Here is a 27,110-nt window from a genome sequence, read left to right as displayed (position 1 = left end):
CTGGCTGGTTCTCCTAAATTAAGCAATTACTCTTAGACACAGCCCTCTCTGTGATGTAGTTGGAAGTTCATCCTCAGGCTGAGATGGAAGGTGGTTTAACAAGGTGTTTTACAAAGTGTAGGTGGATAAATTTCTGAAGCATATCTGTATAAACCTGCTGTAAAGGCTGCACAGGTTAAGCAGATAGATAACTTTATAGAAGCTGAATAATCACACTATTACTCTATATAATCTTGCTGGAAAGCACATTTTTCTACAGCGCAATGATACAGCAGATATTTGTGTGTAGCGATTACAGCAGCAGCAATCAATTGCACACAGAAAATAATTTGTTAGCACCAGGATGCACATTATATCATCAATAAAGGGATTAGTTTGTTGAACTATAATGAGGGTGAGAAGAAAGCAAACTTCACACTGGTATAACTAGTCCAGTCATAATATTGGCAACAAATACATCTAGTATACATACATCCCTCTGAAGATTAATGTGGTCGTGTGAGGTTTCCTTAATACACGCTAGCTCTATACGTTCTTTGCATCTTCAGTATATGCCACAAGTATCTACTCATTAGCTCCTCAAAAATAATACTTAGCCTGATTTTAAGGAACACAGACAAGTACACTGCTACATTTACCACTACAAAAGAAAAAACGATCACCCTAATGTCACTGCATCTATTAAGATACCTTCTGTGAAGATACAGGTAGGGTAATGGGTTTCTTTTTTCTGTTTGTTAGGAGCCCTGTCGTCTTGGATTAGATATTCCCAAAAGCAGGCATGCTCCCTTATCCTTGGCTTGGATGGGGCCCTGGAGGTGCTAATCTCAGCTGAGCTCCTCTTACACAAATCCTACTCCCTCGTTGCACATACGCTGTGCTATGACAGTCACAAATCACTGTGGAGGAGAAGCCTCCCCAACACCTGTGAGGTGGGTTGGTTTAATTATCCTCACTGCAGAGTGGATTTTCCAAGTGTGCTGCTGATGGCACATGTTCAAGGTCACCTGAAGAGAGCGGGACTGCTTGGCTGAGAAACAGATGTTAGGCTCTGCCTCTTCTTCCAGCTCCTCATCAGCCACACGTCCCCACACCTCTTCTGAGCTGCAGGAGAGAATCCTTCCTTGAACCCCTCCAAAAGATGTCTTTAACCCCTGTCTGCAGCTCCCTCGTGCAGAGGGAACTGGCTGGGGCATGTAAGGCGAGGTGTGATGTCTTCTCTTAGAGTCCCTTTGGTTCTCAGCAAGTACCAAGGCCAGGGCCAACTCCAGCATGGTGCTCTGCAGGGACTGGTGGTGCTGAAGGCTGAGATTCGTCTTGCTACAGGTCCTACACGTTATGTAGAAATGAGTTTTGCATTACTCCAGGTTTGAGGATGAGTTTAAAACTGACCACTTTGGAGGAGAGCCAGAAAATGCGGAGGCAGCTGAAAAGGCAAGTTGTGCACCAGCAGGGGAAAATAATCCCTCCTGATTCCTGCAGGTAACTAGAAGTCCCAAAGCATGGGATTAATGTTATATAAATAAGGTGTAAACAAACTCAATGGCAGTAGAATGCCTACATCCTTTAGCCCTCTTACAAATCAAACCTGTTCTGGAAGGATCCAATTATTTCTGAGATCTCACCTTAGCTAGGGATTAACTGACAGCAGAGATCAGGAAACCCATTATATTTGAATCTGTGTATGTACTTGCTCGGCTTAGGTTTTGCTGCAAATGGCATAAGGAAGATGCAAGGCCTTAATACATTAGCTGTCAGCGTTACCATGAAGCCCATTCAGTTTTTCAGGTCAGCCAATATGGTCCCTTTGGATTCTGCTGGAGCAACTGGAGGTTCTAGTTTCTTGGCCAAGGAAAAAGGGGAAATATGACACAGCCCAGCATATATCGGGAGCTGGGAGAGTAGCGAAGAATATCTGATGTTGCCTTGCATTGTGTGGAGATGTTTTCTGCAAGCTAATTATCCTCAGGATCAGTCAGAAGGTATTGCTAATTCCTTGGCCAATTTCTGTGATGACTGAAGCAAAAAGCCCATTTGTCAAGGCTATTTTGGGAACTGTTCTGCTTCTGATGTCTTGCACTGTGCTCCCCACCATCATGGGCATGTCAAAACCTGAGGACTAGTTCCCCCAGTTGCAGAGTGCATGACATGGGGTGGGAAGGCAGGAGAGTAGCAAGAGCAAAGTCTCTGACCTAACTATAAGGAAAGAAAGGGAAAATCACAGCTGAGTTATTACTGAAAACAGAAACACATGTAAATTCTACCTCGGCTGGCCTATTCTGGGTAGCTTCCAGACATTTAATTGGCTAAGACAGATATATAGCACTGTCACTATCTCCTGGGGACCTATATAAATCGCCAGTGATGGTTTCTTTTGCCATTTCATGTAGCCATGCCTGGTGGCTTGAGCGTTACAGGAAGGAGGCAAAATACAACTCATCCTGTCAAGAGCTGCTCTGTATTGTAATTGCAGTATCTATAAGGAGTGTCAGGGTTGGATTATTGGAGATGTCAGAAACAAAATGGGAGAGATTAAATGGCCACAAAGAGCTGCAAAATGAGGAGGTAATTGCACTTCATGAGAGTGCAAAGATAACACTAGGAATGTAGATCTCAACCAGCATTGTGTGGAGCTGAAAGTGCATGCTTTGTGTCCCCTAGTCTCTAAGTGCGCTCCTGGGAGCACGCTACGACGCCTGGCCTAGAGGAGCTGAGCGTTCGGCGAGCACAGCCCTACTGAACTTGCCGAGGAAGACACCGTGCTCCTCTTGCAAGAGATAGCACAGAAGAAAGGTGAACTCTGCTGCATCACAAATGCACTTTAGCAGCAGCACGTTACCCAGCCTTTTAAATGAAGAAAACAGTTCCCTGCTGAATACAAAAGCAGGGGAGACATGTAAGTGATTCTGCATGACAGGTTTGGCCAGGCAGAACATCCTCAGACGTAATGGCAAGTGTGCTGCCCGGTGTACCGCGCTACACCCCTCGGCATGGGGCCAGTTCTGGGCTCATCTGTCACCTTCATCAGCCTCTCAAATGCTGCCCCATGTGAGCCAACCAGAGCTAACCAGGGGTCGGTAGGAAGCCATGAGACCTTTGAGGAGAGAGGCAGAGCATGAGCTTTTTGCCTTCTTGCAGATGCCAGCTACCATCCTGAAACAGCGCTCAGGCAGCAGGAGAGCTCTTCTGGCTGTCAGTTATCTGTGGTTGCTTCTCATTACTGAAAGCCTCTGTCTGCAGAAAGGCTTCTGGACGCTGCTGTACTGATACTGGACAGATGTATTTCTTTTCTCTCAGCTCCTGTTTTCTCCATTGTGTCTGCATGGCACTTTGGGGGGATCTCTAGTCTGGCTGCAGAGCAAGGCTCGCTGCCTGTGCAAAGCTGTCTGCACAGCCAGAGGATGTCTGTAATGACTTATCTACTGTAAGGAGCCATTTAGTGTCCCTTTATAATTGATGGAGAAAAACAGGCCCCTCCAGGGTTCAGTTTACCCAGTGGCTGTAAGATAGGTTGAACTGCCCTGTGGGGCTTCCTTGGGCTCTACTGGCTGTAAAGGGAGCCAAGGCAGCTCACTTGTACTTCAGGAACTTCGACCAGTGAGATGAATTTGACTCTGGTGTATGCCAAGCTATACGATGGAGTTGTTGAGTGTACTTGGACTATCTCTACATTAGCAAATCAGATAGTGCAGCTGCCCTCCCAACTCCTACGTGAATAGTCTGCTAGCTCTTTAAGGAGCTGCTCCCGGGACCACTTTCTAAGAGTTATATAGACTTACTCTTCTCCCTGTCTGAGATAAATCACTTTTTCTGTTTAGCGTTTGGTCCTGTTATTGTGATACTTGAGCTCTTGAACATTAGTCTCCAGTGAAACAGCTTGTGTGATGCTGCAGCAAGGCTAAGGGGTGGCATCGTGTCTATTGTCCAGGTGAGGAGGTGGGAGTAGCCTCCAGGTCAGGAGTAAAAGTGTGAACAAAGGAATTCAGGTGCTTGATAATCACTGAAATCAAATTTCCTGTAAGAAGTCAGGGACTATGTGACATGGCAGAAGTCAGAGAATACAGAGCAAAGAAAGGTCTTGCTCCTCCCTGCAAAGAGTTAGCAGGGGTCAGCATGGCCTGATCTCTATATGGCCTGGTCTCCTGCTTGGCCATGTCTCGCACATGTGTACTGCCAAGCCAAGGATGAACTTCAGTGTCTCACTTCTCGTGGAGCACAGGTGTAAGAGTTGGAGTGGAGCAAATGGCTATTTCTAGCAGCCTACCAGCTTTTCTTTCTCTGAAAGTTTAAGGGACATATTTTTCTTTCCCTGGAGCACGGAGGTCAGCGTGGCTTTTCTACACATAGAAGAGAATGTGCACTGTCTTTATGAAACGCAGTTTTGTTTTGTTTTTCTTTCCCCCCCAAAGAAGCTTCACGTTTGATAGAGTAAAAGTGTGTTACATCAGGTGAGATTGTTTACTGGCAGTTAATTGGAATCTGCCTGGGTCCAATAACCAGCTTTTTATGGTGTCTGCTTAACTGTTAACCTAAATTTAGGATACCTCCCCTGGCATAAGTAGAATGGGCTAACTGAGGATCTAGCCCAATTAGTCTAAGTGGCATGGGTTCTCCTTTGTATCACTATTCAAATCCTGTAGAGTTGAGCTTTGCAGAAGAGAAGGAATTTGGCCACATGCCTTTCCTATGTTGCCAATTTGGACGAATTGATGTTTGATGTATGTAGGTAGCACTACCAGGTCAACTGAAGTGGACAAAGATTAAGTGCGCACTGCAGGCAATTATCCATTAGTATAAAAGCTCCTTGGTATAATATTCATACATTGAAATGCCAAAAAAACTGGACATGATAATAGCTTTTGCAACACTGTATAATTCATACATTATAGCTCTGCTTTTCATGTTTAATATTTCAGAAATAATGGAACACATTTCATCAGGAAGTGCAACATGTGAAATGCAGTGGGTATAAATAAGCACTTAACTGAAGTAGAGGTCTCCATTGCTTGCTGTGAATCTCTTCCTAACTTTATAAATGTCCTGGGATATCTGACGTAAAAAAGTCTTTGAAATGGTAACCCTGACATGACCAGTTGGTAGAAATCTCTGCAGCTCACATGGGGAGGTGAAATCATGTCCTCGTGAGAGGCAGGGACAGAATTCCCCTGCACTGCCATGAGAGCAGGGTTTCTCCTGCAGTCTCTAGTGCCAGGCTTCAGTGACTTCCCTGTCAGCGATGTCTATGATACCTAGAAAATCCAATTTAGAGTTGAAAGGATTAATAACTGGCTATTATCACGCATTACCTGAGAAAATAAGTCTGTCTTGTGTGTATTAAACAAGTGGTTCTTGGGCGTCAGTGTGCTTGATGCTTGTGAAACTCTCCTTGAGGATTCTCTGGTCCTTGTGGTCAATATGCTTTCTTCCAGCAGAGGCAGTAATTTGGGACATACCCGCCTAGAAGACCACATGTTCAGGTGCTCCACACCTTCAGAAGCTTTGAGTCTTTGGGACTTCAACCTCCACCTCCTTTGGACTTCAACCTCCACCATTTCCTTGAAACCAATTTTTTACAGTATCAGGATGATATTGTAAAGGCTCATCCTCATTGCATGTCTTGATCCATGGACAGATTGCGGGGTGAGGGGGGAAATTAAATTTTTAAATTCCAACTGTGATTGTGTCCTAGTCACCTTAAGAACCACTGTTAAAGCATTTGAATAATCATAACAGTCCAGGAGGTCCAGCTTTATGAACAAGGAAGCCAAGAAAGGCATGCGAAGGCCAATTCGCTGGACGACCTGGGACCCCGTGTGTGTATCCTATCCCAATGCCATGGTGCAACTATTGGGACTGTTGTCATCTCAGGTGGGATTCACCTCCTCTAACCTAGAAGTCTGATACTAATATTTCTCATTAAAGCTCAGTTTCTGAAGTTATCTGAACACATCAGAATATCAGAGTTCACTTTTTCCTATGAAGTAGTAGTTTGTGTTTAAAAAAAAAAAAAAAAGTTGCAAGTAGTTAATCCTAAAGGGTCAGGAAACACCAGGAAAATGCAGTAATTCTGGGAATGTTTATTTAAATCGTGTCTGCTCTTCAAATCAGTTTTGTGACTGTTGGGGGGGACTGTGGGGCTTGGTGATGCTGCAGTCAGAAATTGTGGACACTGAGGCACATTTTCACTGCTCTGGGAGTATAAAAGAAGAGGTAGTGTTAGTGAGAATTAGCTTTTCCAGGCTCTAATAGCTCTCAGTGTGTTTACTGGTCTATCTATGATCCTTCCATAATCTTTGGAAAGTTAAGGACCCTGATAAAATATCCATTGAAATCAATGAGTTGTTTTGTACACATTTCCGGGCACTGGATGAAATTCAGCCTAAATACCCAATCTACATTTTCATGAGTCATTGCAGGAGCAGGGAACATACCAAGACAGGTATAATTTTCAGTTTCAGTGTGAATTTTGCTACCTCCACTCTGGCTCTAGCCTGGTCAATCTACATTTCCATTACGGACAAGATTGATCTTATATCCCTACGGCACATTGCTCAAATTATATGCACACACAGTAGTCATAAACCATTTTCCAGTGACTCAGGCCTTGATATTAAAGCGTGTATGGTTCATGCATCTGCTCTATTGTAAATCTGCTGGTGCTTCCACACAGACTGCTCAAGAAGCAGGAAAGACACAGAAACATCTGTTTAGAGTTTTAAGCAGCTTGTTAGATGAATTCAGCACCTGGGTTTCCTGCGGTGAATCGGCTATGCTCTCCTCGGTATGTATGAGAAACTAAGAAATACAATGCTCCTAGGGATCTGCACTCTCTCAGTTCATGGTGGATTGCTCTGGGTAATTTCTGCCGGTGCCAGTGGGAACCGCCTGTGCAAAACCTCCAAAAGTATATAGGGGAATAGCACTCCAAGAGGGGAAAGTTTACTCTTCTAAATGCCAATAAACCAGATTCTATCTGTGGAATTGAGCCAGCAGAGAACCTGGCCCTTTAATTTTAACTGTTATGGCTTATGTTGGCAGGCCGGGGTGTAGCCAGTCTGCACTCGGTGTGCCACGGCGTCCGGCTCAGGCTGCGTGAATCGGCACAGCTCTGTCGGTACTGCTGCACGATGCTGCCCTACGGCGGGAGGAGCTGCTCGCAGGATATCCTCAGTAGTATTGTGGTGCCGCTACACACAGGTTGTGGTGTTTTCCATCTTACTGCCATCCTGGTTACCTCTGTGATAGTACCCACTAATGTGCAGTAGTTCTGAAAAAATCACTGTATCTGGTTAGAAAGTCCCAGTCCTGAAAAGGTTCTTCCCAAGCCCTTTTCTCCCCTTCTCCACAGCTGAAAAGGACCTCTTTGGTTTTGGTGACCAGTACACAACCAAATGGAGATCTCTTTTTGGTGGCAGTTTCTGGCCATGCTGTGAAACCAGTACGAGGGGCTCAGCTCTAGAAAGGAGCTGCAAAGCAGCTGCATGGTGACAGGTTGCTTCTGTTTTGACAATCCTCTCTTTTCCTGCCTGTGTAGAACATGTTAGATATGAGTCGATGTCAAGGGCTAATTTGCCACAGCAAGGAGATTTTCCATTTAAGTAAATTCATTTTTAACCTACCCAGGGAACCCAGGAGTGCATCCCCGTTGCCTGCTGAAAGGGCCTGGTGCACGTGGAACAGAAGAAACGGGCTCGTGAGACAAACTGTTGGGTTGCAATAACATGTTTTGTTCCTTGCTAACTCTAGGGTCAGACTGTCTAAACAGTGTGCTAATGCACTCGTGTAGCGACCCACATACAGAAATACAGAACCAGAATAATTTTGGCTGTGCCTAAAGCATGCTGTACCTCACCCTAAAGCCAGCATACAACAAACTGGCTCATGGCCTGTTGCAGAGCCCATGGACTCACCCGGAGCCCCCAGTTTTGGTTCTTTATGGGCTCAAGTCCTTGGATCCCTTTGGGCTCGTCCCTTCCACTAGCACCAACATTCGAGGAGAAACAGGACTGCGATCGCCTGGTGCCTTCCCACCCTTCTGTGAATGGCAAAGGCCCGCAGTAACCTGGATGTAATGTGTTTTGTCTCATGTAGTTACAATGATCGCTGAGCTATTTCTCTCTCTTTTCTGAGTGATTTTGATTATTATGTATAACAGTGCGTGGTCACCAGTGGATAAAAGTCTCTAATTCTATTTTATCCAACTCAGAGAGCAATCTTAGCAACTGGCTCTTGCCTGTATTATTCAGTAGCAGCTATGGCATGTATTATTGCATATGATATGAAGGACTTTGTAATAAATATTTAGTGTTCCTTTAATCTGTCTGCTGTTATATCGTGTTCTCCAGATAATCCCCTACTCCACCATGTACTATTTAATAATTCTTTTTCTGCCAATCTGTTCTTCTCTTTCAGACAGGCACACATGCCTGCCTGCCCTGGGATGCGCTTTCCGTCGGTCTCTCTTCCTGAGCAGTCTTCAAAGTCTTGGATTTCTGTGACTGTGTCATTAAAAGGAAGAACATTTGTTGCTTGTGTGAATTTGTGAGTAACAGTAAACTGTCTTGTGTTTAGATCTCAGCCATTTGGCATGCAATAATGATTTTTTTTCCTGAACGGAGGCCAAAGGCCTCCAGGAGATGACGAGGTCTGGCACAGCTGGCACTAGCATAGGGTTGGTGATGTTTCTGGTTTGCTGCTGACTGGTTTATCTGATCCGACATGCTTTGTGCCTCTTCTTTTATCTCAGCCATTGCATGGGTGGATTGTAGCCCTTCAGGGAAGGGGCTCTTCTAGTTGGGAACATGAGCTTTGGGCAGCAGGGATCTTTGGTGTGCAGGTATTGAGGAGTCCAACTCTCCCAAGGGTCTGTCTTCAACAGTGGCCACTTTGCAAGGGCTGAGCAGAAATAAGTAGAGCCAGGAGCTGGGGAGTATTTTGTGGCAGGGCCAAGGGGAGAGGGACCAAGGCCTCACGTACACCGCTCTGAGCCTGCCCTGGTTTGGGCACTGTGAGGATCTGGCTGTGATGACTCAGGCACTGCTTCCAGTCGTGTGCTTCTGCATAGCAGTCCTTCCCTAGCACACACCATGTGCTCCCTCTGAGCAGCGTGTTAGGGACCAGGTGAACCAAAAGATGTGTCCAGACCATCATGGTTAACACGCAGCTAAAGACCTGTCTGTTAATTGACCTTTTCCCTCTCTGAGTCCACATATAACCATTGGCTTTCCAATACCTGTGGCAATGAGGTCCATGTTTAAAATAATCCAGGGCTTCTCACTTGCCTTTTCCTTGGAGCAAAGACCACATGAAGAGGCAGGTGGTGATAAATACGGACATGCATTTTTCTGGAGTACTCTTCCCCTAGCCAGGCCTGACTTGCAAAGTCAGACGTAGCCATCGCATGCTTTCTCTGCTACCGTAAATTGAGGCTGTTAACCCCCAAGGAACAGAGCATGAGAGATGGGAAGGGGATGTCATGATGAAAGGAACAGTGAAAGAACCTAAATCGCAAAGTAGCATAGCTGTAGTGGTACCATGGTTCACTGCTTGAAAGTTGCTTACTTATACTGCAAGTCATGATTTATTATAACTAACTATTCTACAAAACCTGCTAATGAAATCATGCCAGTATTTCTTAAAGCAGGCAATAATGCTGAACCAAAGAAGACATGAAAAGAGTTCTGATCATCTATTAATAGTGTAGCAGTCCTATTTTGAAAAGATCCTCAAATTTGTGTGTGGTGGCATTAAACACTAACCTCCTTAAAGAACACTTAGTGCACCTTAGTAGTGTCTATTATAGTATATGGGATTTTAATTGCTTTGTTATAAAAGAAAGCAATATTCACCCTTTTATGAATTTTGATTTAATGACTTTAGCACATTCATTATTAGTTCATTATGGTTCTGTGGAATTGAGGCCTCCTGAGTTAAAAGGATGTCCCCACACTAAGCTGGCCTCAATTAAAATGTAATCATATTGTGGTTAATCTCAAGGACTTGCTCTATGAGTGGAGGGGTATGTGAGAGAGAGAGAGGCAGTGGGGGGGAACAAGGAGGAAACATGAATGCAAAGAGGTGGGATTTGCACTGGTGAAAAGCTGTTTAAGTCCACTTCCGAAAATGTCCTGGGCTATAATCTGAAATTGCTTTCTTAGCTTCACCCATAATATCACATGCTTAAAGCCACAACTAGAACTTCTTGAAATAAATAAAACACCACTGATCTTTAGCAATAGAGGACAATCCTATTTATGACAGTTTGGCCAGTTCCTCACCAAGGCCTGGAGCCAGCAAAGGTCCATGACAAAAGGTCCATTGACAGTCCAACAGGTATCGGTGAGACTTGGAGGGCACTGGAGGTAGATTCTTGCACAAACTCGCTACTGAACTGGGGCCCATATGTGCGTGCAAATGGGAAGAAGAGGGAAACCCCTTGCAGAGGAAAATGCCAGTGTTCAAAATGCTACAGGGAATAGTGATATGTGGCTAGGAGTGGAGTAGCAGTATTTCTGGGGAAGGGCAGCTGCATAAATAACAGTTCTGCTTCTGTCCCCGTGTTGCCTAGGTTGGGTGCACAAGAAAGCCCTCTCCTGTTGAGCCTTACGCTTCCATGTTTGACCATAAGGCGACGTTAAGAAAACCAGCAAGTTGTGATGATCTGGAAGAAGATGAGAAATTCAGCTCACAAGTAATTTGGTTGAAATATTCCCTCTTTGATGTTTTGCCATACTGAACAGTATAATAACTCTTCCAGAAGAACACTCCAACAGAGCTATTTTGGGGATTACTTTTCTCCTTTAGCTTTTATCCTGTGGTTTTCCTGTATCTTCTTTTTATCTCCCACATCTCATTGAAAATGTCTCAAGCTCTCACCAACTACTTCTGATGTTTCAAGATCCCTTCAAGCTTAGATCCTGGGTATAAATAAGAGTTCTTGTTAGTAAAACTGGAGTGCTTTGCAATGACTATTTGAAAGGCTTTACATTATATTTTTTGACTCCACAGCAGAGCCAAACCTGGAATCCCTGAGGCCCAAAACTGAGGAGAATGGGGAGAGGCCAGATTCCTGTGTGTTGCAAAGCAAGTGTTTGTAATACAGGGGTCAGGGAGGATTTCCACAGTAGCTTCCCATTTAGAAAAACAGATCCTCAACAAGTATAAAATTGAGTACAATCTTCAATTTTAGTTCATAATTTGATGTAATTTGAGCTAAATAAATAGTTGAAAGGAAAAAAACCTAAGCCCCAGAGAAACTAGAATCCTGCTTTCACATAATGTCCTCGTTAATATAAAGTCCAGTGAACATTTTGAAGAACAGTAATTTTTAGACTCTAAAAGGAGATGTTTGTTTCTGAAAGAGTAGAAAGTAAATTAAGTCTAAAAGGTTAGTTATCAGGAGCCAACCTCACCAGATTTTGTGCTATATTGTTTAATTATTATGGAAGATAATTACTATGGGAATATCAGTAATGCCAGTAATGTCAATATTTCATAAAGCTTTTATAGATTACAGGAATACATCGGAAAGTGCTGTATTTCATGAAGTAACAAAAGCTGTTTGGGGAAAATGATGTTTTTATGGCAGTGACTTATGTGTAGAGTTTTACACCATCTTTTCAGGCTATAGTGGTCTCTTCATCAGTTTACAGCTGCAATGAGTCTTTCATTTCCCAAATTTCACAAGTCTCTTTAAATCACTATTATATGTTGCTGATGATCAAAGCCAGGCCAGACCCATTAGCCTTGCCAAAGGAAACTCCACACTCAGCAACATTGACTCTGTACTCAGGGAGCTGTCGAGTTCCCTAAATTGAGGCACATCCGTTTGCCATAAGAGTTATCTTTTTTTTTTTTCTTATGCCATTTAGGGCATTATCTTGCAAATTATTAATCACAGAAGACCCAGCCGCTGAGTTCTTGCACAGAAAATACACAGCACTGGCAGGACAAGGTCCAGAGAGAAAACAGCTTAAGAAATTTCTTCATTACTCTGAAAATATGTACATATTTATGAGAGGAGCTAGCTCTGGCACCCTTGCAGAGCTCCTAGCTGTAACCTTTGGAGCAATTCAGTAGCCAATCGTGTTCAGCATGGGCACAGAAAATAAGAACAACCCCAAGAAATGAATGGGAAGTGCTGTGTGATGTAAAACACACCTCAGAGAGCAGAAACACATCAGTTCCTTGCCCAAGTGCACTGCTCTAGGCGTTTTTTGGGTAAGTTCAACCTGTGACTTGTGAGACCAATCCAAAAGCAAACCTGCAGAGATGTAACTCGCTGCTGCTTCTGTGTCAGTACAACAGTAACTTATCGTTCACATCAACACAAGCTCGTTGGCATTAATGTGTTTGGTTTCTGAACTGATTTAGAGAAAGAGACATACTTCAGGGTACAAGTCTGTTGGAAGTGGCCTGAATATTTCTTTCACTTGTCCAGCTTTTGCATGATGATGTTTCTACATCTGGACATGGTGGTTTCTAGTCTTGTGGCTTCCGAGATGTCTGTTCCAGACCCTCATGGTGTGCATACTAAGGTGGATGCTTCTTCCTACTGAGATGCATGTGCAAGTCAGTGCATGAATCTTCCTTTTTTTTTTTTTTTCTCCCCTGAAAATACTCTTGCAGAGCAAATTTGGATTACATACATTTTGGTGGAAAGGCACCAAGTTTAACAAAAGCAGTTAGCGAAGTTTCATAAATATTGAAAAAAAAGAGATACATTTGCCATGTACTGTGTGCTTTTTTGATACAGATGGATATAGTTACTTCGAAGAATTTAGTTCCCACAATGGAGCAGAAGGCAGCAAAGCTGACTGCGTGTCAGTTTTCTGCCTGCTGCTGCCTGGCACCTGCGAATCAAAATGGAGATGCGTTTGCAGAGAACAGTTCCCCATGGCACGCTTCTGTTTCAGAGAACAGCCAGACCAACATCCTTCCCCTCTGTCCTGCCATACCCTCAGGCTGGGAACTGCAACGGGGGCATGCTGGGCACCATGAGCCTGTGGCACTAAAGCAGCTGTGCTTACGCTAGGCCTTGGAGACATAGCTGTGTCTTGCTTTCCAGGCCACGTATGTCTGCGGGTACAGCATGTATAGTAACTGTAGTGGAGGCCAGCACCTTCCACGTGCCACTGGGTGATCACTAAAGTCCTCCAAAGAGAAATCAGTATCTCACACTCTGTGTGTGTGTGTATATATGGTAGATACGGAGTGAGCCCCCTGTGTTTGATGGGCTTAGAGGAGCAGGTAGAGCAGAAGATGCTGGTGAGAGATGAACGCTGTGAAGAGCTATCTCTGCTTTTGATTAGTTTGCAAAGACAAGTAATTGAATCCCAACAACCTTCCTGCACTGTAGTCATCTTCATCTTTTGTCTTTCCCTGGGCATCCCTTACCGAGGGTACACATACCTGCACTTTGGTCAAGAGAGTGCAGCCCGTAAAGTAATTTCTAGAGAGAGATTGTACTGCCTTTTCCCTCAGTAAGCTCGAGAAAGGTAAAAATTATCATATTATGGGTGCTTTGGTCATGAAGAGAAAATGATGCTAGATATGAACAGAAGAAATTCCTCTTATCCCTAGGAATTTTTAAGCATTAAATTAATTCCCCTATCTCTTGGCGTGTTAATGGGAAGGCTTTCTGCTCTGTGTTAGGCAGAGGTCCACATTTGCATTTAGATGGAGCTATTTTAAGGATTGTCGTATATACATTGGGGCCTGTATCCCATTTACAATAGAATCTGTAAGATAAAATTAATATCTAATAAGTGGTTGTTTTTCCAGTTTTGTTATAATCTGAACTAGTAACTGAAGTGGTATAATCTGACATAATAAATACTAGAGTCATTCACTTGAGAGATATCTTATCCACCCACAAGGAGGAATACACTCCTTAACCAGTGAAGTGGGTTATATTTTTTCCCTTTCACGAGACAGCCATGAAGCACTGAATCCAGGGCCGTTCCTGCCAATGATACCCAGAAGACTTTTTTTTTTTTCCTTGCGTAAAACAACCTGCTGCCTCGCAGAGAGAAACGCTTTTTCCCCACCATGCAGGAAACCGTAGCAGGGGGGTGGTGGCTGTCAGGTGAGGCAGCGCAGGGACCTCACATCCTTCCATTTCTCTCTGTCCTGCAGAAGGGCTCTCACAGGCGTTTCTCATACATGCAGGGGTCCGTGCTAAGTCATTGCTGCTGGTTTTGCATGCTGCTAATTTCCAGAAACACCCTGAAACATTGGTTTTGGTAGGACTTAGGCAAATGCTCGGTGCTTCTCCGAGCTGCTGCCAAAGTGGGTTGCCATCTGTGGCAGGATGATATATGAAGCCCAGGTTTGGGGTTTCAGCCTGCTGTGCACCACCCTAAAACTGCTATTTCTCTGGCAGCTGCCAGCAAGGATGAAGGAGAGCCCCAGCATGCGGGGAGTGACAGCTCTGCCTCGTTCTCCTGCCAAGAGAGGACCGAGGAGCCCCGGTTTCATTTGCTGTGCATTAATTCTGGTGGCAGGGCTAGTGTGAAGTAGTGATGTAAAATCAATGGGTTTTGTTTCAAATCCAATCCACTTTCACTGACATAAATTAGTCATCAGTGGAAAGCCTCTGCATCCAGTGACACAGGGTAGCCCTGGAATAATTCACTCCTGCAGCTCGAGCCACGCAAAACCAGCGGTCATTTGATGGAGCAAGCACCCCCAGATGAGGAGGGCTGCTCAGGTGCTGCTGAAGGGGCTTTTCAAGGGGGCTTTTAGGTGACACTTCCTAAAATTGTCCTGTTGAGCTAAAAGGAAAATTTGCTGGTGTTACTGCCTCTGTTTTTAGGCAAAACTCAGCCAGGATTTCACACTACGTGTGCTGTACCTTGCAGCTCCTTGTCAAAGATGAAAATGGTATTGGTCACTTAAGGTTACTTCCAAGGCTTGTAGTAAATGGATTTTTTTACTTTATAGGGAATTCTTAAAAGCCCCTTTTATCCTCATGCCAAAAAATTTGAACATTTAAACAAAAATTTCCTGAAAAATGACAGTCCCAAACCCTCTAAACTAAAACCATGTTTCAAGTGGATTGAAACTCTTTTCTTTACAAAGTTGAAATGTTTCATATTGGTGTGACTCTGTTTCTTATGCTAAGTTATGTCTTATGATGGATATGCAATGAGTATATTTTTAAGGAAGTTACTACGATATCAGAAATTAATGTATTTCTACAATATCGAAAGCTCTTTTGACTCTTCTCTAAAAATGAACTTCAGTTAAAATTGCGAAGTTGGTGCAAGAAATTCCCCATACAGCAAGCAAGCATTGCCTCATGGAAAATCCTTGTGGGAAAGATTCGGAGTGTTGTGGGGCTCTGTGCTCTGTCTCACCAGAAATTACTCAGATGGTGGGGAGAATTAAAAATTTATCTCCCAAGAACACATTATCAGCATTCCCAGGAGCTGCACCTAGCAGAGGCCTGTTTGCCAACTCCTGTTGTTACTTCTCATGCTGACAGCTATGAGAGCGCTTCTATTTTAGGGGGAGAGCAAATTCACTTGTTTGCCAGTCTTTCCGACTGCCCCCTGCCTGCCTGCTGCCTGCGAAGACCCAGCTGAAGCAGCGCTGCTGCTGGTTTGAGTGTCTGCAATCCCAGGGACCAGGTCTGAGACTGAAACCTAGATCAAAAGCCTATTTTTTTTAAAATTTTTTTTCAAGTGAACCCGTATCTATTAAGAATTGGACTAGTGAGCAGTAATCCTCTAGTCTTACATGAAAGATCAAACGAATGGATGGGAAAAGATAGATAACAGGGGAAAAGCTTGTTTTGGACTAGTTTCCCTAACAAGAATGGAAGAATAGTGAGACATGTCAAATTGACTTTTACAGAGCAGGTTAATGCCAGATACTTGTTTATCCTTGGAGATTCCTCAAATCCAGCAGATTTCAGCATTGCCTAATGAAAGCTTAGGGAAGAGTGGGAAATGGAGCATGTACAGTTCAGAGGAGGGGAAGATGCAGATGAAAACAAATGAAAAGCCTCTCTCCTTCATGTTTCAAGTGCCAAATTATGCTTGACATTTCAATTTCCCCAAGGCGTGCTTCCGTAAAATCGTCTTGAACTCTCCTCAAAGTGTTAAAGCTTCCATCAGCTCCTCCGGTGGCATCAAGCAGGTCTGATTCAGTTCTGTGTCGGGCCTGAAATGTAATCATTATTATAGCACTGCACAACTGGCATTCAGAAGAAGCACCGAATGTCTCTAATATTTTCATGGATGGGCTTCACAATTGGCTTTGCAATAGGGCACGATGTGAACGCTGTGCCCAACACATTGCCGCTCAGGTGGGAGATGATCGGGTTTGGTGACTTGCGTGTGGCTTGTTTTGTACTCTTTCTGGGAATTCGGGATGTTTACCACTTGCGTGTGGCTTGTTTCACACGAAGATCTCCATGTTATGCGTCTATAGCCAGAAGGTCTTGAGTCCTTTCGAGATCTGTAGGCAAAATCTGTAACCACTAAAATTCTCATTAGTTCTCAATGTTCTAACATTTTTTAGGAAGTTTGAAAGACTGAATTTTTAAAGTGTTTTGACCATGTCCCCAGTGAAAAATACCAAGAGGAGGGAAATGGCAGAAATGCTGTGTTTTTCCCAGTCTGTTCTATTGATGTGTTTTGTTTTTCCTTAGCTTGTTTTCTTCTAAAGGTCAGTGAAATTTTGCGTTGCATAAATTTTATTGACTTTACTCATTGCAGTCAGGCTTTTGAGGGAGATGCTGAGCTTACATGCACTGTCAGTGCCAGACAGGCAAAAGAAACCCTCCTCCCGTGTGAGTGGGAATAATGGTGACCCAGCTTTTGAGAGACCTCACTGAATTGAATTCTTTGAAAAATATACCCTTGGGCTGTGGTTGCTGAGCACTTGAGAAGGCCTATGATTGATGACATGGTCATTACGAACATGATTAAGAGCAGCCAGGATTTACATTTACCACCTTGGCCTTTTCCAGTGTCTGCTAAACTGCGGTCTCAAGACCACCACTGATGCACACAACGTGACTCTGTGTGTGGAGAGGGGAATGGGGGAGCTGTGATTAATTTGGCTGGCAACATGATGCTGGCTCTCTTCTTTGATTGCAGCTGATGAATAGTATTTTAAAAGCTAAGAATACATTAAACACTTTGCTATAGCTCCTATACAGTCTGAGGGCCAGGACCACAGCTGTGCTCAGTTTACAATGGGTGCAGCTGAAGAAAGAAGAGGAAGGAAAAGAGACAGCTTGTAGCTTAACTTGAGCTATAGATTCTGCTTATCTTGGGAAGTGGCTGGGGGCACGGGCACTGGTCCTCCCATGCTGGGAGCAGGGCCGGGGGTTGCTGATGGGGTTTCAGGCAGGAGCAGGACTAGCATTCACCAGTTTTGACTGCTTCATCATGTTAAAATAACATCCCTTGTTGCATGAGCAAGGGATTTGTGTTCCCTGCCCTCCCTCCAACGTTGCAATTGCCTCTGTGCCTGGAAGGCCTTTTCCCTCCTCGCAAAGCTTGAAGCTCCCCCCGTGCCTGTGAACATCCCACTCCCTGCCTGGCAGTACGTCCCTGCAGGTCTTTGGGAGGTGCCAGCCCTCCGCAGGGGTGGACAGTGTGTGTGTGCTCCCTGGCCCCCCGACACAGCCGGCACCCCTCCAGGTTGATCACGGTGCCGCTTTCCCTCTGCGGGGAAGAATTGTGGGGATCTTGCCATTACCCTGATTCCCCCAAAACCTGCATGAGCTTTGTATTTAACCGCTGCCTCTGCCAAATTCAGTTGAGATTAGCTGTCTGGCTGAAACTATTTGGGGGAAGAGGCAGTGAAAGATGGCTAGATGGAAAGCTCAGACTCACAAGCCCTCTTTCCTTTGGAAACCAGAGTCATGCTGGGGTGGGGAAGCAGCAGCTCCACAGGTACAAGGAGCAGAGCAGGCTCCTTTGCTGCACTTCATGGCCAACATCCATGAAGTCACCTGGGTTGAGGAATAAGCCACGAGCATATCTCTTTTTGTATAACACAGCAGCTCTTCTCTGACATTTATTTTTCAGTTCTTCATAGTGCTGGCTGTTAGTAATAACTAAAACTTTCATTGCAGAACCCCTGACTCAATGTTCGTGCCAGGACATTCATTGTAATTGCCCTGATTTGATGGCAACCATTGAAGAAAATAAAAATGACAGCTTTGGAGCACTCTCGTCATGCAGCATGATGACTCTTGGCAGCAGGAGACCCATTCACCCTCCTGAAGACTGCTGTTCAGACACAGGGTCTCAGCAGACAAGGTACCAAATAATTCTGTTTTCCCTCCCGGTCAGGGTAAGCAGGAGGACTGCCAGGGCCTTGCGGGAAGGGTGACCATAGGCAACAGAAGCTCCACCATCACGGCCCGAGTTCTTCACTGATGCGACTGCCCGCTGGTTGCCAGCCGAGTCCCAAGCCGTGCCCTGCTTGCTTACTTCCACAATAAAATGAAAGGAAGATTTGGGTATGTTCCCCACAATGTGGGAGATGAGGAAATTGCTCCTTGCAGGAGAGCATGGGATGTAGCTTCTACTGCTTCCCGCCTATCTACTCTCCGTTACTTGTTAGCTTCAATACCCTTTGCTCTCTCCAGCCATCCCTCTTGCCCCCAGAAGGTTGCTCTAGAAAGTTTGGCCTGGCACAGGGCAGCCATGACAAATCTTTAAACTATAATGATAAATTATGCTCCATTGCCCAGTCCTTCTGGAAAGAGATTTTAACGTGGATTAAAATAAAAGAGGTTTGATAGATGCTGGAAATGTCTCCCCTTGGCTGTTAAGAAAAAAGTCTGAATGCCTGTAATATTTCTGCCGAGAATTACAATAATTGGTATTTAAATAGTATTCTGAGCAGAGCTGCGATTGCCTAGGAAAGCCAACCCCAGGAGCAAGATCTCTTGTCTTTAAGAGCTCAGCCAGGCTTGGGAACTTAAAAAGAAACTCAAATTATTGGGAATTTAAAGCATGCCCTTGCTTTGGCTTGAATGCAACATCAAAGAAGGAGCCTGTGTGTTCCTGAAAAAAATGCTTCTTTCCCCTCCCAGCTGCTACATGCTGTTTTTCCACTGATTTTATTAGCACCACTATCCAGCATCATCTCCATCCTCAAATGCCTTTTCAGTGTGCTCACAGGAAGGAGTCAATTTTGCCCTCTCAGAGGACAAATTACCCACAACCCAAACAACTAGTGCCAGGAGCTAAAGGCAGCTGGTGATCTTATAGACAGCACTGTTTCTCTTTGGAAACAGTGGGCACAGTGATGCTCTGTGTTGAGAGGGCCTCTTGCATCAAAGGATGTGTTAAATCCATCACCCAGCTTGTGGTCACACTGGATCCCATCGCCGTGGTGGTACTTGTATTCAGGAGCCGCTGGCCAAATTCTGTCTCACTTCCCCAGGATCCAGCAGTTTCAGATGGATGCTGTGTTCTCCTCTACCTCCTGCTCTCATCTGGTCTTCAGGGCTCAGGAAAGCCACTGCACATCTGTGATCTCCACCCAAGAAAGGCCAAATCACTGTTTCATAGTAAGGTGCACAAAACTCCTTTTATAATTACAGGGTTTCTTTGAGCCGAGCCCCACTATCTTTGTACATGTAAGATACTGCTGCTGTCTTTCCTGCTCCTTCCCAAATCCAACATCTTTTAGTTGCACACCATCCCACCTGTTTCCCACATAGATCTAGTATTTAAGTCTCTGCAAATCAAACCTCTTGGAATACTGCTATTTCCACACTTGGACTTTTCTCTATAATCATTCAGCTCTCCCAGCATGCATTTATGACCCCGACAGATGACACCACTAACGGGAATATACTGGTGCCAAATGCCACCAAAAAGCTCTGCTTCAGATAAGCTGGGAGCTCCGAGGGTGTTATTCATAAGTTTCAGACCGGCACAGTTCAGTGGCCTGACACTGAATGTCTTCTATTTTTTCTCTTCCTGCCAAAGCCTCCATTACCTGTACAAGATTTGAGATTTAATAGGACTAGGTAGGTCTGTGAGTATCACACAACACATGGCAGTGTGGACATAGCCAAACTAATGTGGGATGAACTGGTGCAGGCACAGCTGAGAGCTCTCACGCTCTGCCAGAATGCTGGACCGGCACTGCTGTATAACTTCTGGTAGTAGAGCTACGTCGTGCATCTGTGTGCAGCACTGGATGTGGTGTATGGACATAGCTGACATTTCTAATGTCAGCAATAACTACTGTGAAATGTCTCCCTTTGCCTTGAAATCGTTACAGTTTTATGTGACAGCAGCAGCTCTAGTCCCCAGCTGAGATTAGAAGTCCATTAAGTGCTTGAAATTGTGTGAATGCATAGTATGAGGATGTGCACTCCTGAGTAGCTCTGTATTGCCGATTGCCTAGCTAATCCAGTTAACCCTGTCCCACTCAAATATCTATCCATCTATAGGTACCCACCTATACAGATAGAGATCTCTCCAGCAGGGTATCTGCTCGGGGTAGTAGATACTTGGGCTACTCTAATCTTCGGATTGTGTTTGCATCCTCTGATTTTAAAGAGCATTTAAAAGTGAGAGGAAAAGTGCTTAACCTCATAGAGCTACTACTAGCTGAATTTATAGATTAAACCTAGGAATTACAAGTTAAATTCATTATTAGTTCAAATGGGAAATAATTCAACTGAAGATACCGGAAATTATTAACTCAGGGAAGCAGTTATTTATCTAACATTTCCTCTCTAAGGAAACAAAGAAATAAACCTTGTTTCTCCTGTGACATCCATTGCTTTTTCCCCCCAGTGTAATTCTAGTGATTTCCGCAGGCTTATTTCTGGGACTGAAAAACTGGAAATGCACAAATGCTTCATTCATGGTGAAATGGCTTGTACAAACTCAGACTAGAGTCAAGTGAACACACAGAGGGGGAAAAAAAGAATCGTGTGTCAGATAAATAGTCCTGAAGAGGAAATGTCAGTGAAGAGGTTTGTGAAAGTAGGAGCAGAAGACTTAGCAACCCATTGAATTGTAGGAGATACTTTAGTTTCTAGCTGAGTAGTGAAACAGCCAGAGCCAGGGACTGCCAATGGCTAGATGAGTTAGTTACCACTTATTGAAGGTTAAACACCCATCAAGTTTTTTGCTGGTCACACCAAGGAAAAAAATCAAGAACAGAAACCCTTCCTGGAACTGTTCAGCAGCTCAAGGGGAGGTGGGATTGTCATGAGAGAATGGCAACCAGTCTGTGCTTAAAAGTATGAACAGATCTCTCTTTGAATCTTAAAGATTACTACAAGTAGTTCACTGTGCACAGTCAGGGGACTAATTGATCCAGACCTGATTTACAGATCCCTAATCCACAGTTAGGGATAATGTATTTGCGTGTCAATGAGATTCCCAATTCTGGTTCTTAACAACTAAAAATACCGTATTTTTAAATTTTTGGTAGTCCTCAGGGAGCTGAGTCTCTGTAGCTGCATTAGCAGCTCGAGAAACTGAGTCCCAGAGCCTCAATGAAGTTGTTTCAAGTCGTCATATTAGCCAGCCAAAGTGGGGCTATAGACCTGTGGCAACCTGATCCCCAGCCCCATCCTTCACCTCCCAGTAGATCACAGAGAATCTAAATAATGACTTCAAACTCCTGAAATGCTGACGTGACCTTTTGCATGGGCGGGACATGCCATGCTCTGGTGGCCATGGGCTCTTATTAACTCAGATCTCCCGTATCTTCGGTGTAGACCATCCTTGACACCAGGGTACCAAGCAAAAAAAGGAAGAAGCTCCACTGCCACCAGCCACACTGCCTTTTCCTGAGTACATTGCTCTGCCCCAGAGCCAAAAGCCGTGACCGTAAGAGGCTTCAGATGCTGGCAGAGCAGCAGGGATCATTACAACTGAATAGAGCCATACACAAAGGTGGAAAGATCCTCTTAGCACTCATTAATTGTAATTTTCAGGATTAATGCAAAAGATTTGGCAGCTTGACAGAAGAGAGTTTTAACGCAGATAATTCACTGCGGCTCGCTGGAGCTGAGGGAAGGGTCAGTGGCTCCCCCCAGCCGCCCCAGCGACAGGTAAAGAGAAGGACAGAAGTAACTAGACAGGGAACAGGGATATAAAGCACCTCATAGGTCAAAAGATGTATTTTACACAAGGCAGTGTAAATATTCATGTGATTTATTAGAGTAGCAGACTTTTCATTGATGACTGCATTGAATTGAGGGTTATTTAGAAGCTGAGAAGATCAATAAAGGAGCTGGGAGCCAAAGCCTCTGAAAGCAACTGAAGTAAAAGTGTATTTTGCAGTGCATCACTTCTGTGTGAAGTCCTTTGACTGCCCCTTAAACCTTAGAGTGAACTTCACCATATAAACATACATATATATATATCTCTATGTATATTTTAGTGCTGGAGCAAGGGACATCCTTCCAGAGGCCCAGCCCAAGGCTCTGCAGTGAGCCTGACTTCTGACAAGCTCTTGAGCAGTTTAATTTCTGTTGTACAGGATGAAGTCCAGTCCTGTGCAGAGCACCAAGCCCTATAGATGTCCTGTCAGAGATCCAACCTTGTGCCGGATCATGATTTAAGGCTCAAATCTGCACACTCACTTCCATCCTCAGGAGCCAGGTTTTAGGCCAGTAGAGAGCAGAGGGGCGGCTGAGGTGAGATGCACCGCGCCCTTAGGCTAGCAAGTCTGAGCTTTCCAGGCCTGCTAAACCAAACTGGTGTCAATGGGGACCATATGTCTCTTCCCTGACCCATTGCATCCCTGCCTGCACCTTGGAGCCAGGTGAAGATCTGTGACAAAGACTTTATAAATGTGATGTCTTCGTGATGGGGAGCAAAAACCACAAGGAAGATGACCCCTTGTATAAAACAGGTTATTCCGAAGTACATCAAGAACTTCTCACCACTGTCTAACCACTGTTGATCTTGTGTGTGTTTCTAAGTATTGGTTTTTACTCCCTATCACTTTTTATTACATTTATTCCTTCAGAAGAAAAATAACTCAAATGTCCCTAATCTTTTTAGCATGGAATTTTAGATTTTAACGGTCTCGTTTTAATTTGCACATATTCTTGTTAATAATGAAATCTGTTTAACGAGAGTTAAACCAAAAAGCCTGTAATGGTAATTCAAAACATAAAACTCTAGTGCATTTCTGTAAGAATTCCCTGTTAATATTCTTAAGGCTTTTTAATGGATATTTTAAGTAGGCATTGGTATTAGCAGAAACATCACACAAATTAAAATTAGGCTCTTGGTGACTATTTTAAAATGAATATTCACAGACTTTTCAGCATGAAATTAAATCTAGTTACATTTGGCGCTGCTGGGATATTTTAAGGAAGTATACTTGTGGTTGTTTAACCCCAGCCAGCAGCTAAGCACCACGCAGCCGTTTCCCCCTCCCCACTCCCAGTGGGATGGGAGGAGGATCGGGAAAAAAAGGTAAAACTCATGGGTTGAGATAAGAACAGTTAAATAACTAAAGTAAAATAAAATATAATACCAACTAAGAATAACAATGATATAATAATAATAATAATAGTAATGAAAAGGGATATAACCAAAAAAAAGAGAAATAAAACCCAAGAAAAGACAAGTGATGCACAACGCAGTTGTTCACCACCCACTGACTGATGCCCGAGCAGCGATCCGCCCCTCCCGGCCAGCTCCCCCAGTTTATATACTGGGCATGACGTTCCATGGTATGGAATATCCCTTTGGCTAGTTCGGGTCAGCTGCCCCGGCTCTGCTCCCTCCCAGCTTCTTGTGCCCCTGCTTGCTGGCAGAGCAGGGGAAACGGAAAATCCTTAACATAGGATAAGCGCTACTTAGCAACAACTAAAACATCAGCGTGTTATCAACATTATTCTCACACTAAATCCAAAACACAGCGCTGTACCAGCTACTAAGAAGAAAATTAACTCTATCCCAGCTGAAACCAAGACAATACTTTACTGAAAAAAGATAGTGTTGCCTGTGAACTTATTACTGATAGTTAATTTAATTTATTACAACCCATTGAATGTAACAATCAGATTTTATATAGCATAGCCTAGGAGCCTGTGTCAGGCTTTAAATCTGTGGAGATGGAGCCTGAGCCAGTAGTTAAATGATAGAATTAGGACTGGGGACGTCCAGCTCTGGCCAGGACTCTTGTTTCACTTGAGTAGATTATAAACCTGCCATGCTTATTCCACTCGTCATGATGCTCTAAAATGGGAAATCTGCCTTTGAGGATTTGGGGTTGCCCTACAATAGGACCCTCTTAGAAATCTTAGATTGATTTTTTTTTTTTTTCGTGTTTAAACCCAGGACTTTGCATTGGGGTCATCTGTTTCACTAGCACTTTTGGACCTTGCATAGGTACATGACTTCTTGCAGCTCCCTGTTTGCACTTTGCCGCCGGCTGTGCTTTCACCTGCTGTTAAGGACTGGTGGAGCCTCCTCTACAGCTTCGTGCCTCTTGTTTAACATATGCTGGAGTTAGCTCCTCTGATGCCAGTGGGATGTATAAAATATCAGTGAGTGGGAAATTATGTCCTTTCTTCACAAATCTTTGCTGCTCTTTGCTGAATTATTTCCCTATTCTCCTTTTCTTCTGAGTATACAGAACTAAGCTCAGCATTATAAAATCCAGGTTACCATCCCTAAGTAGCATGGCAAAAAACTATGTGCTTAAAGTTAAACACGTGCAAATCCACTGAAAGTACGTGGGATTGAAGCATATAGTAAAAATTAAGCAAAAAGCTAAATCCTGAAGGGATATCTTTAGGAACACACTTTTGGGCTGAGCTGATGAAGTGATGAGGAAACATCCCTATCTACCATAAGAAGATGCTTCCATGACCCCTTGCCTGTTGCTATCATCGTGAGATAGTCAGATTCAAAATCTGCCCCAGTTTTTCTGTTTTATTTTGACAATAACACCTTGTGCCTGCCTCCAGGTTCCAGGAATCAGACAGCACTTCCCATGATATATCTTGGAGACATTAAAACACAAAAGCAGAGTGTCATCTTCCTGCTGATGTACACCACAAGGATCTGTCATTCCCCTGATATAGTACAGCATGAGAATGGTCTCCCTTCAAAATACATCACTGGGGCAATGGCGCTTTGAGTTATATGGTGCCAGGATGGCAAGTATTTGAACCGTTCACAAATGTAGACAAGACAGGGTCAAAGCACATATATAGTTTTCACGTGAGCAGCTGGACTGTCTGAAGTGATAAAAATTGGTTTAAAGTCATTGTCATTTAATGGGCAGCAATGAAGTGATGCTGGATTAAAGCACTTCAGTAGTTTGGGTTCCTAATTCTCATTTGCAAAAGTCACCATCAGATATAGAGTGGCTGAGGACGGCACAGGCTGCCCACCACCACCTGCAGCCTGAGGCTGTCCTGGGAGCTCCCTGGCAGAGCAGGATGTGTGCGCGCGCCCCAGGACGCGGTAGCACAGGTCTGCTGGAGGATTAAACCCATGATGAAGGCAGTTGAGTCCCTGTGCAAATCCCATTGCCTATTTTTCCTACTGTTAAACTCGGGAGCCTGCCGCTTGCACCTCTCCCTTGCCTGCATATGAGGAATGTGCTGCCTGTGCTACACATTCCCATATTATTAAAAAACAAATGGTGAATCTGTTTGCTCTGTAAGGCATTAGCTTCAAAAATGCTGTCTCCCCTGGCTCCCTCCACTGCTGTGAGCAGTCTCACTGGTGCCAATAACACCGCCTGTAACAGCAACAGTATTCAGTGCTTCAATATTTGCAGGATCGCTGTCTGAATTGGCATTCTTTGCCAAAACTGTTTGGGCTCCATGAAGAACTCGTGGAATAAACTTGCTAATGTGGGGTGAGCTCTTCAACTAGCATGAGTTTGCATGGTTCTGTGGAAGGTAAATTGAGGATCTGCTCTTCCTTGGTGTCTGCATTAGATATGCAAGGAAAATGAACAATGCCAGCAACTGTATATGCAGTTCCGTGATGAATTGGTGCATCTTTTCATTTACTGTTTTGATTTTGCTGTTTCTACTGCTGTGAAATTATGCAAATTCTTCCTGTACAGGAAAAGAATACTGGTAATTAAGAAATGTGCAGCTTGGATTTAAGATAATCTCATAAATCCACAGTAGTGTTCTCACACAGCAGCACATTAATAGCTGTGGCAACTGTTATCTGACCCCCAGAACCAGGTTCTCAGCCCTCCAGAAGGTCACTTTGCACATTTCTTGCTGAACACTTTAGATGGGAATGAGGTGCTTGCACGAGAAGAACAAGCCAGCAGAAAAAGAGGCCAGGACTACAAGGCAGAAGGGCCTGGCCACCTTTCAGGCCAAGTTCTGCAGGCTTAGTTAAACAGGCTTGTCTATTTAGGGGAAGAGAAGGAGGAGACTAAGCATTTTTGGTAGTGTGCCGGCTCAGCGCAGAGATGTCACTTTGTTGTCTTTGGGGGAACAGGCACTGACTGGCAGGAATGGCAAACAAACCTTTTTTTGCAGGTAAGCTCCTTAAAGGTCAGAAAAGGTCACAGATTAGGCCATTTCTAGCTACAACTCAGACCTACTGAGATAAACTACAACCTTTTCTGAAAGGTTTGGGCTAGACAATAAAGGTGTCTGTGTCCCGGGGGCAAGAGACAGAGAACTCAGCAGTATTTTAGGCCACCTTCAACTCTCATATAAGTGATGCACAGGTCTGCTCCAGAGGGGCAAGTCTCACCCCAGATGGACAATGTCACTAAGAGAAGAATGCTTCTCTGTTGTTAAGCTTCTTGGGTGGCTGTAAAGGCTTGATATGAACTCGCAGCTACCTTCATAACCATGAACAATTTGAGGACCTCAATCTGCTTGTTTTTAATAGCAGTATTTGAAAAAAACTCATGTCCCAGCATAGCTTCTTGACCTTAGAGGGTATCTGCCTTAAAATCCTCGAAGAGAGACGTTAGCAAAGACATGTAAGAAGCTGTACTCTCGCAGCATGAGAGAGACTGTCCTTGAAGGATGTTCATACTCCTCTCAGGACCCTAACTGAAGGCCAGTTCAGCACATGGAATGGACAGAGGCAGTCCAGAGGGCTTCTCAGTTTGAGTTCTTGCTGCAGTATCCCACATGGGTGCAAAGTCCC

The 27,110-nt window shown here is 44.2% G+C and overlaps 1 long non-coding RNA gene across 1 annotated transcript; it reads left to right on the top strand.

Annotated features, from left to right (window-relative positions):
• The first annotated feature begins 8,425 nt into the window (after positions 1-8,425).
• Positions 8,426-12,785, top strand: LOC127024501 (uncharacterized). The gene is made up of 3 exons (XR_007767560.1): positions 8,426-8,541; positions 10,568-10,690; positions 12,755-12,785. It is a non-coding gene; the product is annotated as an uncharacterized LOC127024501 (long non-coding RNA).
• Positions 12,786-27,110: the final 14,325 nt, after the last annotated feature.

Source organism: Gymnogyps californianus, chromosome 20 (genome assembly GCF_018139145.2).
Source record: "Gymnogyps californianus isolate 813 chromosome 20, ASM1813914v2, whole genome shotgun sequence".
NCBI lineage: Eukaryota > Metazoa > Chordata > Aves > Accipitriformes > Cathartidae > Gymnogyps > Gymnogyps californianus.
This window is presented reverse-complemented; position numbering and strand designations above follow the sequence as displayed.